Source organism: Chelonia mydas, chromosome 15, assembly GCF_015237465.2.
Source record: "Chelonia mydas isolate rCheMyd1 chromosome 15, rCheMyd1.pri.v2, whole genome shotgun sequence".
Taxonomy (NCBI): domain Eukaryota; kingdom Metazoa; phylum Chordata; order Testudines; family Cheloniidae; genus Chelonia; species Chelonia mydas.
The window spans coordinates 16,155,295-16,170,716 of NC_057856.1; the positions used below are offsets into that span (position 1 = coordinate 16,155,295).

At 47.5% G+C, this 15,422-nt stretch overlaps 1 long non-coding RNA gene across 1 annotated transcript in view; it reads left to right on the plus strand.

The window, feature by feature from the left end:
• LOC114018246 overlaps window positions 1–15,422 on the plus strand; it is a 255,971-nt gene that overhangs the window by 38,854 nt on the left and 201,695 nt on the right. The window contains exons 5-7 of the long non-coding RNA XR_006286062.1: window positions 1,447–1,680; window positions 2,271–2,931; window positions 3,653–3,762. This is a non-coding gene — a long non-coding RNA (uncharacterized LOC114018246). The remainder of the gene's footprint in view (window positions 1–1,446; window positions 1,681–2,270; window positions 2,932–3,652; window positions 3,763–15,422) is intronic.

The window sequence follows — 15,422 nt, forward strand, 5'->3', positions numbered from 1 at the left end:
CTTATCCATTAGCTTTTCATTTTTCTTTGTTCAAATAAACATTCTTGTTAAACTTTTCTGTAGGGGGCAGCAGGTGTAGAAATCGGAGCTGCCATCTTCTGCTCCTGTACCCCCTGGGACTTACAAAGATGTTTATTTCACTTTAAAGGACGTGGCCAATGGAATCTTCATCTTTTGAAAAAAAAATTTTTTTGGGGGGGTGTGGGGAGGGGTTAAAAACGGGACGTTTGTAACTGAAATCTCATTTCTTTTGATGTTTTGGTTTGATCTCTGTCACACCCCGCTTTGTTAGTGTGTAGGGTTGCTCACAAGGGTCGGGCAGCAAAAAAATAAACACACATGAACAAAATTACATGACCTTTGCAAACAGATAGTTCTGGTGGACAGGTCCATTGTTTGGGCCAGTCCCTTTAACAAGAGGCAGGTGATCTGAGTACAGGACCAGGAACTCCTCCTAATTCCAGCCCTGACTCCCTTTGTGACCTTGAACCATCTCACTTAGGCGCTGATCCTGAAATGACTCTGCATGCACAGAGTACCCCCTGGACAGAGCTCATTGCAGGACAGGGGCCTTAATCTCTTTCCTAGTCTATAAAGTAAAGTGTATTCTTGCTTGCCTTATTGAAGTGTTTGGAGGAAAGGTTGAAAGAATTGGGCCTGTTTAGAATGGAGAAGAGAAGGCTGAGGGGGGACATAACAGTCTTCAAATATGTAAAAGAGGACGGTTGTTATAAAGAGGACGGTGGTCAGCTGTTCTCCATGTCCACTGAGGGTAGGATAATAAGTAACTGGCTTAGGTTGCAGCAACAGAGATTTAGGTTAGCTATTAGAAAAACTTTCTGACTCGGGGGTGATTAAGCCCTGGAACAGGTTACCTAAGGAGATGGTGGAATCCCCGTCACTGGAGGTTTTTAAGAGCAGGTTAGACAAACACCTGTCAGGGATGATTCTTAATCCTGCCTCAGCATAGGGGCATGGCCCACATGAGCACTCAAGGTCTCTTCCAGCCTGACATTTCTATGATTAGTTAAGGTATGCAAAGTGCTTAGGATACGAAACGTGGTGATGCCAAGTTTCGCAACAGTTGGTGTTTTTCTTAATGTCCCAACTCCTATAATCATGTATGTAAAGAGGTGAGAATCCGAGCTTTCATTTAAAAAAAGAACATTTCTGGCCCTCATGGTTGCAGAGAAAAGCTGGAAAACTAAGACCTTCCAGGGGCTTCAAAGCCCAAAGGCAAATGAAAAAACACCCCAACTGTTATTTTTAAGCCAATCTCATGCTTTTGGGGCCTGACGTGTGATGTTGGATGCTTGGGGTTGGCAATAATGCCTATACGCAGGAAATATTTTTAGTAATGCCTGATGGGAATCTTTGCAAGCTATTTTGTCTGGGCTGTTTTTGAAATCTGCTGGTGTTATCTATTTTCTGCCTTTCTTTTGGAAGGAGAACAGTCTGGAGATTAAGGCATGAGCTGGAAATTGGCTTCTATTCTTGCTCTGCCAAAGACTTCCTGAAAGATCTTGCTACACTGCAGTGATCAGAGTCTATAGCAAAACTCCAGCTGAACTCCCAGGGAGCAGGAACAGGCCCTGAACCGCTACATGCCAGCTGTAAAATGAGATGAAAGATACTTTCCTGTTTTCCCGGGACCACAGGTGCTGACTTTTGTTTTTGCCGGTGGGTGCTCCTCTCCACCCCTGTGCAAGTGGTGGGTGGGACCTCAGGGGGAAGAGAGAGAACATGGCAGAGCCTCTCGGTGGGGCATGGGCAGGGCCTCGGTGGGCAGGGGGGAAAGACGCTGAGTGGGGCAGGGCCTCGGGATGGAGTGGGTGAAGTGTGGGCAGTGACTCGGGGAAGATGCCGAGTAGGGGTGGGGCCTCAGAGTGGAGCACAGGCAGGACCTGTTGGGGGGGGGGGGGGGGGAGAGGTTGAGCGGGGGTGGGGCTTTGGGGGTGGAGAGGCAGGCCGGGCCACAGTTTAGGTCCCAGGACCCACAAAAGATTAATCCGGCCCTGCGGGTGCTGAGCACCCACAGAATTGATGCCTATGCTTGGGACATTGTGAGGCTTAGTTCATGCAGGTTTTGAAAGTATTTTGGAACTCCTCGGATAGAAAGGCCTGTCAAAGCACAAGGTGTTCATGTTCCGCCCACTTGCCCTCAGACGGGATCTTAGTTTCTCAAGAGTTCATCTGGTTTTGCTGCTTTTATCCCTGTCTGAAGCCACCTAATGCCTTGCTTTTGTCACTGGAGTTTGTTGCTGTCAAAGGGCCTGTTCCGAGGATGACTGTAGCCGAAGAAGGACTCCCACTGATTTCAGCGAGCTTTGAGGCAGGCCTTGAATACTTATCAGGATGTAAAAAGCCAAAATGAAACCCGGGGTTACAATGACCTCAGGCAAGGGACAAGCGACAGGAGCAGATCAGCTCTTCAAGACGCTAATAGCATCAGTGCCTTTGAGAGGAGAGGCAACTACATGATCTACGGCAGAAGCAGCATACATCCCACGAAGCTTCAGTTGCAGTTTGAGCTTTTTGCTGATGAGTTACTGCAGAAAACCCAGCATCCCACACAGCTGTACTTCAGGCTGACCGCTAATGAAAATTTTTAGTCCAGTTGGCACACTCGGGCTGAGGGCCACTGCAGATGGCATCGGGTTTCTTTAACCTACTCAGAGCTTGAAAAATGTGTCCTTGATTTCAGTCCCCAGGAACGTAGGCCTGGACTTCTTTGCCGTCTAATGGATCTTTTATTTGATCTGCTCGTCCAAACACGCTGGGCATGTGCTTGGGTCACTTAGGGAAAGCTGAACCCCGCTCATGTTCTCACAGGGTAATCCCTTCATGCTGATGTCTATATTGCAGCAGGTAACAAAATCCATGCAGATTCATGCCAGCAGCTGACCGTCCCACACAAGCCCGGTTCAACTGGTGAGCTCTTTGCAGCGTTAGGGCTGCTTTGCCTAATCGCTTACTGCAGAAGTATGAAATGCATAAATATGTCAGAATATAAATACTGCCTTGGAGCAGTTGTTCGTACATTGTGAACAGATGCAGCAGGAGACAGCAGTGTGGTTGTATCTCTGTAGGTTTAACTTGTGAATCAAATCCGCAGGGACATCTTTGCTGACTCAGGTCAGACAGCGTGCAGGGTACTTTTCAAGCCAGTCACTGGGCAACAGTATTTAGGAAAATAAAGGTAGGTAAATCATTGCTCATCTAGATTATGGTTGGACTGTTGCAAACCAGTAGTTGTTTACAAAATGCACGGGCCCTAATCAAGCTCCCACTGAAATCAATGAGGGAGTCTTTCCACTGATCAAAATGGAACTTGGATTGGGCCCTGACAGCAGTTTAGTCCAATTCACAGGTTACTTTGTGTTTGCCAAAGCTCTCTGGGGCAAGGGCTGTCTCGTTAGCTGTGTTTGTACAGCACCCAGCACGATGGAGAACCAGTCCTCACTGGAGCTGCTGGGCATTAACTTATGTGTATATTTATTAATAAATATAATTAATGATTGAAGACATTGGTGGGGTATAGACTGGAGGTCGGAGAGGACTATTCATCCCAGAAGTTGGTGCTGTTTGAGGCAGATTTCTAAATGTGAAACATCCCGAGATGATTTTAAATGATTGTTGTGTTTTTGATTAGTGGCAGCCCGTGGGCCAAGCTTCTGCCTAATGGGAAGTGAAGTGGTGGAGATATTAATCCCAGGAAAAAAGGACTTTCTAGTGAAAACCCTTGGGGACCCTTCAATCAAGGTGAGTGGTTGGGAGGTGGTACATTCTAGTAAATGGTGCTTGCTGGATTGTAAACAGCTGCAGTTTCTAGGGAGTAATTTTTGATTGACCTGCTAACCATGCCCACACATTTAGCAAGCACAGATGTTTGCCCTGCCAAAATGGTTTCAGCTGCACACGCACTCTGCACACACACTAGATGTGCAACAAAGTATGAAGGTGCAACTGATCCAAGGACATTCATGAAAATGTGTCTTCTGAGGTCACTGCATCTTTTTACCCCTATAAAGAGTGTGGCGAGACATTGTCAGGTTCATCTTACTTGAATCCTGAATCAGGCAGTTCTTCTAATTATCCACAGCATGTGTCTGATAATCACGGGGCATCTCTGACGCAAGGCCTCATAGGCATCCTTGTGCCAAGGCCTGAGATTTCTAAAGACAGAGCTCCTACCTAATTGCTTGCCAGAGGATTTTGGTAACATCCCTTTCCATTCTATGCCATCAGATGGGATTCTAAATGGGGTTTTGATCCAGAGTTGCTGTGACCTGGACTGCAAACCTGAATACATCTGTGTCCCCCCAGGATATCTCAGAGATCTGATCCAAGAGGCATCTTCACACCTCCCCCTAAATGACAGGAGAATATCTGTGCTGTTTGCTCAGTTAAAACACAGAGGTTTGGGGTGTGCTTGCCGCAGTAGGTGACAAAGTATCACTTAGCAGATACTGAATGAACTGTTTCAGAGTAGCAGCCGTGTTAGTCTGTATCTGCAAAAAGAAAAGGAGGACTTGTGGCACCTTAGAGACTAACAAATTTATTTGAGCATAAGCTTTTGTGAGCTACAGCTCAGCTGCTGTCCAGAACCATTACCTGTTGCAATGTTCCATACACTCACTTTTGAATTGTGGCTTCTGTTGGGACAAGATGGACTGAGAGGTGAGTTATGTGTCAAGCCAAAATGATGGTGCCTAAAGGCATCAAAATCCAGCATGTGCTGAAAAAGCCTCTGTACATGGTATCTATGGCTGGCTATCAGAGCACTCTATTTTATGACGATGTATTGTGATTTAGGTATTGGTAGGTTAATTTACTAAATTTTTAACATAATCCTATGGGAGCCATTTGCAAAATATGGGTCCTGGTTCCGATTTTATATCTCTCCGAAGTTTGGGGGTGCTGGAATCTGTGTTCTGATTTGGCCCAAGTCTGGGTATCATTCAACTCGAAATCTTTCTTTTCAAAGAGCCTGGGGAGAGGATTCATGGCTTTTGAGGCCAGATGATCATGTAGTCTGACCTTCTGTATAACACAGGCCATAGAATTTCACCCAGTGATTCCTCCATTGAGCCCATAACATCTGGCTGACCTAGAGCATATCTAGAGACATCCAGTCTTGATCTACAGACTCCGGGTGACAGAGGACCCACCACATCCCTTGGCAAAAGGAGATTATTCCAGTTTGATAGATGATTGGTTATGCCACTTCTTACTACTACCTGCTTAACAATAGAAGATAGAAAACCTGGAGCAGCCCATCGGGGTTTTTTTTGGTCCACTTAAAGCATCAGTGACTTTGTATGTGCAGATTTTGCACACTGCCCTCTCCAGCTGAAGTTATGTTGAACAAACTGTGGGGAAGTTAGAGGCCTTACGCTCTAAGCAATGACCTGGTTTATGTGTGCACAGCCAAGTCTTTGCAGATTTGAAGACTCTCACTCATAAAATCACAGACATAATTTAGAACTTTTCAACATTTAGCTGGCCTGCCCCCTGCTATTTCCCCCCCAGTGTATTCTAGTATCAATAGTGGGTGTCACAGATGTCTGCGCTTTAAACGGCCGCTGTATGAAATGGTCTAAATGTCTTAGTGGGGTGGAGTGAGTCAGAGCTGACTGGAAACAAAATTCACTTGGTGGATTTTCTCTCGGAGGGGAGCTAGTAATTCCTGGTAAAGATCAAAACCAAGTACAGTTGGGTTGGTTTTGGCTGGCACATTGCTTTGCACTAAAAATCTCCCCTGGGAACAGTTGTAAGCTTAAACTCCAGAAGACCTTTGCTTTGCATTGGTGGGGCCCCCTTTCACGTGTTGTTTGCACTCTTGAGAATTAATTATGGCAGATGCTCTGTGCATGACATGCCACCTGGGCACAGAGGGAATTGAAGTGTGCCACCGTGTGAGAAAGACTTTGGTTGGAATCCGAGACTTGGTCTCTTAACTCCCCAAGGCAGATGCAGATTAGAAATTCCAGGGAGAAGATGGCTCTGACCACTCCAGGGGAGTTTTGCGAGCGGCTCTCAAAAGCAGTAGGTGCCTGACAGCACTGAGTGTGAGTGGCCTTCTTGTGTGATGGTATAACTCCTCCTTCAGCAACCCAGGCACTTCCTGATGGTGATCGCAATCCAGATGTCCTTCGTATGGGACCAGCCGGACAGCGATCAAGCAAAGTACACATTACCAGGACAATTGGGGTAGAAAGAATAGCAAAGACTCCAGAGTCTGGAGCTCACTGGGAGGGTGACCAAAACCGAGGAACAGCTTTGAGGTGTTCTGGGGTGGGGTGGGGTGAGGAAGGTGGTGGGATGTGAGAGTTTGGCATCTATGGGATATAGACTAATTCTGCTCATTTACCTCTGCAATTTCTTCCTTGTATGAGGCATTCCTTCTCCTTGCTCCAGGAGGAAACTCGGCAGGTTCTTAAATGGTTGGTCTTTGCATCTGTGTCCTGCTGGATGTATCTTCTCAGGTGCGCAACCCCCTGGTGTGGGGCTGGCCTTACACTTCCACAACTCCTGCCTGCCTGAGGAGAAGGGAATGGGGCATGAACACCGATTGCCTGCATGCTTGTGCTGTTGCTGGCCCACTGCGCAGCCAAGGAGCAGTTCTCTCTGCAATTCTTGTGGGACTCCTTAAAGCAAGCTAATTGGACATCCTCCCTAAGAGACTCAAAGGTCTGCTGCTGTCATGTCTTCTTTAGCAATTGAAAATTATCTAAAGAGCAGTTGTAACCACTAAGCGCCACCAACCGAAAAGGGAGCCTCACAGAAGGACAGGCTCTTTCACCACTGCCAGCATGTTGAGAGTCAATAACATCAGGTCGCACTGTGTTGAAGTAACGACAATTGACAAGTCAATGAAACAGGAAGGGTGCCGTGAGCTATAGAAGGAGCTGGTGTCTGTGTTCCAAGGAGTTAAGGCTTTCCTGCCAGTGGCTGGTGCTGACATGTTGTTAATTAGGCTCTCAGGCGTGTCTAAGATAAACGCAGTAATTTAGATAGAGAGTAGGTTTGGTGTAAAATTCAGGCATAGCCTGTTTGGATCTCACTGTCTCCCGAGGAGCACCTGGGGTGACACAAACTGATTCCCTAGTGGAGACTGACAGCTGCAAGATGCTTCTCAGTGTCTTTTTAACAAGCCCTACAATGGCTATTGGGGATCGGTATGGAGGACATGTAAAATGAGTTGCTGTAGGAGGATAAAAGGAGATTGGCTGACTTCTTAAATGAAAGTTCCTTTTATAAATGAACAGAATATCCTGTATGAACCTGGTGTTGGTCCTGTTGATTTTATTTTACTAATTGCTCCCAGTGACTTTTTTTTTTTATGTTAGAGTATCAGAGAAAGAGGGAAGAAGGGAGGTATTGCCTAGTGGTTAGAGCAGAGAACTGGGCAGTAGAAGATCCTGGTTCTCATCTTGCTTCTTCCACTCACCTTCTATATGACAGTGAAGTCAATGGGAGATGCAGGTGGCTCAGCTCCTCTGAAAGTCAGGTGTGAGCTGTCCCAAACTCGGCACCTAAAAAGAGAGAGACAAAATCAGAGGCCGCTTTTGAAAAATGTGTGCCTCATCTTCCAATCTACGACATCCTGCTACTGTGGGCTGGTGGACAGGGCATTAGCGGAGCATCCCTCTTCCCTCCCCGCCCGTGGAGTCCTGGCAGTCAGGACAGAGCCCTGTGCCTTGGCAGAGGGAATAGGAGTTTGATAAGTGGCAATCAGGGCCTGACCCAAAGCCTTGTCTTTGCAGCCGTCTACTCCTATTCAGCACTGCACGTGAGTGTGTGCTTAGCTTGTACATTGACTTCAGTGGGGGGGCATAGCTGTGTATTTAAATGCTTTGCTGAACCGGGGCCTATTGTGGAATCTGTTATGATGATCTGTGTGGTTCTAAAGCACATGATATAAACCCACCCAGCTGTGGGGGACCAGGAAGCATGTTATAACATGCTTAGAATCTAATCAATCGTGAAGGGGGAAAGAGGATTTAAAATGTTGTTTTTACTTATTTGCAACATTGGCTGGCAATCCAAATGGACTGACTCCCTTGTAATATCATCACAACTGGGCTCTCTCCTGGGTCTCTAACATCTGCCCAAGCTGCCCCTGCAGAGGGGATGTCAGGTTTGAGTGTTAATACACACGGAATAAAGGAACCTTGGTACTGAGCATTTACTAAATAAACATTCCCAGAAAACGACGCTGATGTGCAGGGGAGACCAAAGCACCTGGGATTCAAACCTTTTTACATTGCTATGGGGACTTTCTTATGAAGAGAAGACAAGAATGAAGATGTCCGATATCTTCTTGCTATCCAATTGCTTCCTACTATGCATTAAACGTGAATAACTCCCCCAGTTGTAACTCATTTATCTTTCTGGCCAAGGACAGGGTCTTTTCTCACAACGTGAGTAACCCAAGCTGTCCGAGGGGGGAAGACGATTGTTCCTGTCCTCCCATGGGTGTGCTAAGGCGGGAGGGCACAAGGAGCCATTCCTCCATATCCGTGTGACTTTGTGGCGTCCTATAGGACAGGCACAATTGCAGTCTCTCCTCTCGCCTGAGTACAGGCATGCCTTCCAGCCATCTGCCTCACTCCTAGTGTCATGCCCGTGTTCCCCATGCAGGGCAATGCATGCTGTGCGTACCCAAGGGGTGCTGTAGTGGCTGCATTTGCTGTGCAAGCTGGGCAGCTCCAGGAGGCTCTGTCCTCCCTCAAAGACACAGTCTGGCCATATCACTGTACTTCCTGTGTACCCAACGCTCCTGCTGACCTGGTGTGCAACCCTGAGCGAGTCGCTTCAAATTTCTGTGCCTCTGCTTCCATGCCAACCCCTTGAGGCCTCTAGGTGCTACTGTAACACAAGCCGTCTCCAGGTCCATTCCAAATTACAAGGTATCCTTCACTTCCTGTCCTAAACTGTTGCATAATGTTCCTGTGCATTGTTAAAGAGCTGCCACATTCCACCCCAGAAGTGGCTGTGTTTTAGTGGTGAAAAGCATCCCATAAAAAGTGTGAAATGTCGCCGCCTTTTTCTCAATGCTATAATTTGCAAATGACCAGGAAAACACTCTTCCAATTAAAAAACACACAAATTAACCTTCTGAAACCCCACTGAGGATGGGAGTGCCAGTCAATGCAAGGCCAATACGAGCCACGTGAGACAGAGACTGAACATTGGGGTATTGGAGTGTCCTTGTTAATGACAGCCCTTCAGAATGGTGGGTTGTTATTTGTATTGTTTTACCTCCGGGCCCTAGACCTGGATTAGAAGCCATTCTGGGAGGTGCTGAACAAACACAGAACAAAAAGACAGTCCCTGCCTCAAAGAGCTTCATTCTTCTTCCAGCTGATGTAATCCAGCTGTCTAATCGATGGCATTTCTAAAGCACCTGTCACCTTGCTATGCACTAGCTAGCTACTTAGGGATCCTTCTGATTTCTTGTGCCTCTGAGAAGTTATCTTTTCTAAGGGCTTAAGGGAGATTTGCCATTTGCCTTTACTGAGAGGAAGATCAAGCCCCGAGGAAGGTTCTTTAAGGATATGTCTACACGGCCTGTGTCAGCGAGCCTCCCAACCCGGGTTGACAGCATCGGGCCAGCGCTCTCAAAAATAGCTGTGCAGACAGCCCTTTGAAGGTGTGACTCAGGCTGGAACGCAGGGGCCAAACGCACCTCCCTGCCTAGGTGTCAGAGCCACATCCCAAAGCGCTCTTTACACAGCTAGTCTTTAAAGCCCTTAAGAGAAATTTTTTGCAGGGGTTGGGTGATAAAGGTCCTTGATCGTTTCAGTATGTCCCGGGACCAATAGCAATGGGTCCTGAGGCGAGGCAGTATTAAGAATCAAATTAGTGCTCTTCGTTATGGTATTCCAAGAAGGCATTGGTGACACTGACATTGACTGAGTGTAGCGATCGGTGTCGGCTATGTGTCTCCTGTCATAACGGGCGTTGCATTATTCAGCTGATTGAGAATGTGATTAGCTTTTCCTTAGCTGCATTCCCTTCAGTCGTGGCATGAGACTGAATACATCAGCCAACCCTGATGTTTATTCTGTTGAGTGTATTTTACAGGCATGGATTCGGGGTTGCTGATTGACGCGTAAATGGTCACCTCCCATTCCTCCTGCTCTCAGGAGCAAGCACTGAGCCTCTGGCCTAGCCAGCCCAGCCTCCAGTCAAATTAATGAGCTCAGCTGAGTTGCAGTAGGACCACCGGATTGACCAGCCTGTCTGATTGGCTGAGAGGAGCCACCAGGCCTGCTTTTAAGCTCAGCAGCAGGTCACTGCCTGATCAGTGCTTTAGCCCACAGCTGGGATTGCTCTTGCTCCAGTCCTGCGCCAGCCCTGTTCCTGGGGGGGAGTGATAGCTCAGTGGTTTGAGCATTAGCCTGCTAAGCCCAGGGTTGGGAGTTCAATCCTTGAGGGGGCCATTTAGGGATCTGGGGCAAAAAATGGGGATTGGTCCTGCTTTGAGCAGGGGGTTGGACTAGATGACCTCCTGAGGTCCCTTCCAACCTTGATGTTGTTTGTGTGATTTTTTTTGTGTGATTCCAGCTCTGACCCTTGGCTCTGGTTCCTGACTCTGGCCTGACCAGTGGCTCCAGTTTCTGGCCCCCTGGACAAGGCAAACAGGAAGGAGTGTTGCTCCCATTAACAGAGGTGGGACTGAGGCTCAAAGAGATTAGGTGACTTGCCCAATATCACACAGGAAGTCTGTGACAGTGCTGAGAATCGAATCCAGGAGGCACCTTAACAACTGGACCATGCTGCCTCAAACAGCTTAAGTAGACAAGGGGCAGGAGAGGTGAAATGACTTGCCCAAAGTCACACGGCAGGTCAGAGGCAGAGCCAAGAATCCAATGCACGTCTCCTGAGTCTGTCTAGTCCCCTACCCACTGAGCATATAGCCTCTCAATAAACAGTACTGGCTCGCACGGTGAAGCAGCCAGGGTGCTAAGATGTATCAACCCGGCTGGCCCTCACTATCCTGCCAGTCAGTAAGCCTGGGTTAATATATGGCAATGTGAGTGTGAACCTGGCAGTCCTCTGACAGCATGAAGCAATGGGGGACCCTTGGTCCTGATGAGGAAAAGGGCACTGCATGGGAGAGGAAAACCCACAGGGATATGGGGATGTAAAGACTCTATCCTAGGCCAGCTAGTGCTGAATGCAGGAACAGGGGCTGGGAACCTGCCAGGAGACAGCTCAGGACTTGCTAACGTCTGACACTACCCCCACAGCGCCAAGTATCCATGTAGCAGGATGTGCCCGTTGAAGGTGCTGCTAACAGACGTGTCTCTTGGCTCTATGCACCTGTAACACACGGATGTGCCACAGGATGTGTCTTTGTAAACTGGATCAGAGAATCAGGAAGTTTTGTTCCTTCTCCTTTGCCAAGGCCCAACCTTCTCCTCCTTTGCCTAGAGGGGGAAACTGCTCAGAGGGGATACAGCAAGATGGAACTGGAGGCTGGCTGGCCTGCTTGCGTTGCTGAATCCAGACCCAGCAGATGGCACTGAACTGGAAGAGCATAGAGGCAGTGGAAGGGAGATGAGGGTGTGCTGCCTCCGGGTGATGTAACGCTTTGAATGGGTTTGGGGGTTCGTACATTTATGGAGTTAAACATCATTGGAGATGAATAAAGATGTCCCACGTGGAAATCCCCATCTCTTCCAGCCCAGCCCTGACTGGGCCATAGATGTGTATTGACTAGCTGGCATTTGGCAGTGGATGTTGACAAGGGAGGTACGCTGGGCCAGATTCTTTGATGAACTAGAGCGTGTGCATTGATAGGGTGACCAGATAGCAAGTGTAAAAAATCGGGACGGGGTGGGGGGTAATAGGTGCCTAAATACGAAAAAGCCCCCAAAATCAGGACTGTCCCTATAAAATTGGGACATCTGGTCACACAGTACATTGGCATCAGCATGGAGAGTGGCCCCATGAGAACTCCCCAACCTCACCCTTGTGATCCTCCTTCCTTCTAAGCACCCGTGCCCAGCTGGCCCCTGCTCCGGTTCCTCCTGGCTGAGCCCCCTGCGGAGAGGGCCGACACAGAGGGTGCCTCCCCTGTTCATGCAGAGCATTCTGGACCCAGATTGTCAAGGGCAGTTTGGTACCTAAATACCATTGAGTACCTGGACTCTAGGCTTCTCCTCTCCTCACATTGCACAGGGCCTGCATACCCCATCACAACTCTATCATCCTGGTCCCCCGCAGGTCTTTTCCAGCCTCGGTAACGGACCACCACAATGGCAGGTGTTCTAAGCCACCATCATGCTTTATTCTATCCCTTCAGCAGGCCACAGCCTGGAGGGTTAGTTACGTGTGATTTACAGTCACTAGCCAGTTTCCCTTACTTGCGTCTGGGCCAAGGGGCACAGAATTAGCAACAGCTACTTCTACCTTCTTTCAGGCTCCCTACCACATCCTCCCTGTCTGCTTATGTTGTGCCAGTTGCTGCGTGTTTGTGCGTGTGGGATTACTTTCACCTAACTGGCACCTCAGCTGTATCTCTCCTCAGCCAACTGTCTGCCTTTCAGGCAGCTCCCAGTTGAAGTATACTGGTGAGACCTGGAATGACTGGGTGCTGAGTCAGCCCCAACTCAGCACACCCTCTTACACCTACTAATCAGCCTTTTGAGAGGAGCTACCATCACTCCCTTCTCCGCTGGGCTGGCAAATAACTGCCTGTCTCCAGGAGCTGCACCTGGCTGTTGTACGCATCTACACTCAAACCAGGGGTAATAAAACAGCAGGAGGCTCAGTCCAACATGATCAGTCACGCTACCCATCAGTACTGACGGCAAACAGCTTAGTCAATAAAAACCCTTGCACATTGCTTGCCCCTTTGGCAGGTGGAGAACGGATTGGTTGCTGTGGGTGAAGGTTTAAACCTTTTGCATTCTGCTGGGAGAGAAGTGGCCCTGAGGGCATTATCTTTTTGCTGGTTGACTCTTTTCTTTAAGGGTTTATCTATTGCTGTCTCATCCAGGAATAGTTCATCAAGTGCATGGTGGCACCAGAGGGGTCATGCCCCGCTCGGGGAGATATACCCGCGTGCGTTGGGCTCGAGCTCATGCGCTAACCATAGAAGGGCAGCTTCAGTGGTACTCGTGGCAAGAGGGGCTAGCTGCCCAAGTGCCAGCTGAGATGCTAGGCACGTCCTCCACTCGTGTTGCAGTGGCTGTGCTCTGTGTTTAGCTAGTGCGGTGATGTCTCCTCCTCCAGCTGGGAATTACACCCTGCAGCTCAAAATGTAGGTGTACCCTGTGATAGAAGACAGGGAAGCCCATTAGAGGGCTCCAAAGATACTTAAAGGGACAATACCCAATTCTTATATGTTACAGCCACGTTCTGTGATCCTGATCAAACCAAATTCCCATTGAAGTCAGAGGGAGTTTCGGTCTGTTAAGGGTACAATCCAAGTGGCTAGCACAGTCCTGAGTTGGGGCAGAATGCCTTCCTGTTTACTACTTTGCAGTATTCAGAGTAGCAGCCGTGTTAGTCTGTATCGGCAAAAAGAAAAGGAATACTTGTAGGATCTGATCTAAACCCCACTGAAGTCAACTTGTGTCTTTCAATGGTGTTTGGATCAGACCCTAAGTCCTTATCAGAAGATCCGCTGACTTTCCTCATCTTCTTTCTCCTTTTCTCTCTTGTGATATTCTATAGACCTGAAGATGACAACATTTGCTCAGAAAAAAAAAATGCAGTTTCTCACTGTGAAGTGTAGAGGAATCAGCTAGGGCTGGGCAGTGGTTTCTGGATTTTTTTTAAAGGTAAAATATGTGTTAATTAACAAAGAAAAAAGCCCAGATAAACCTGGGCATGAATTATAGCCCAGTTCAGATTTCAGTGTGTAGCATTTTGCATTCAGTCTGGACAACCTGTGGCTTTCTTTAAATTGCATTTGAACAAGAGTAAATACAAAAAGAAAGAAACCAGGAGAGCAAGAGCCTGCAGGAAATTCCTCTACTGTAAACAAAATGGCCTTATGATTGATGCTAATGTACAGCCCCTTGTAAACACGTCTGTTTACTTGCAGGAAGCCAGAAAGAAACAACACTGGGCCCTGCAGATTTTATCTAGCTTTGCTTAAACACTTCTGGCTTCCAGTAGTCACTCTAGATAGAGCACAGGATTGACGACAGTTCATTGGAAATCTCCCGTTTACTGTACTTAATATCTATGCCAAATACTGTAGACGGGCAAAGCTGCATGGGAGTAATTGCTAATACTGTTTTGTGGCAAGCCTGAACCTCAGCGGTAACAGCTTATTAATGATGGCTGTGAGGCATTAATGCTTTGCAAAGGGGCTCTAGTTCTCAACACATCTAATGAGGGAATGTTATGCCTATAAAAAAAATGCAGTAATAACACTGATCCAACACTGCTAAGTTCCAATAGGCTTCCACTGAGAATTCACGGCTGTACCAAACACGGCTGCTGTTGCTGATGTTGACGGATATTGCGTTGATGGAAAATGGGATAATCGCTGTGGAGCTCTCAAAGAAAAATCAATCCAAATCCTGGAGTTTGAGGGTGAAATCCTAGCCCTGGTGAAGTCCAGGGGAGTTTTGCCTTTGACTTTAGTGGGGCCAGAATTTCACCCTGAGTAACTCTGAGGTGTCTGGATTTTTTAAATTAGATATTAAAGAGAAACTACAAGGGATGCATCACCTCTCTCCTGCAGAAGTGTACATGCTCATAGGAGGACTAAATGCTAGGCTAGGAATGAATAGGGTGGTATTAGAGATGGGCAAAACTTGGGGATGTTTTTGGTTTTAGATGTACACAGTCTTGTGAGTTTGCATTTATTTTGCTGGTTGTTTATCACCCGTCTCCCAGGAAGTGAAGGCATTCAGCACTTGACTGTATGTGTTTAGAGCCATTCCTGAGGACCTTATTCTTTCCTTACAAGGCAGTCAGACAGAGCGATCTGGACAATTTGATCATCTGAGCTCATTCAAAAGGTGCTTTAATGAAGCCAAATGCAAAATTTATACCTCAAGGAAAATGGAACCACAGGCCATGGCTGCAGATTAGGGGACTGTATCCTGGAAAGCAGTGACTTGGAAAAGGAGTTAGGGGAGCATAGTGAACAAGGAATTGAAATGAGCTCCCAGTGTGATGCTGTGGCAAAAAGAGCTAATGTGATCCTTGTGTGTATTAATAGGGGAGTAACAAGTAGCAGTAGGGTGGTGATTTTACCTCTGTATGTGGCATTGGTGACACTGATACTAGGATACTGCAAATAGTTCTGGTGTCCCTGTTTTATAAAGGATGGTGAAAAATTGGAGAGGGTGCAGAAAAGAGCTATGAAAACGATTCAGGGGCTGGAGGAAATACCTGTTTACCAGTGAGAGACTTAAAGAGCTCAATCCGGTTAGCTTGTTGAA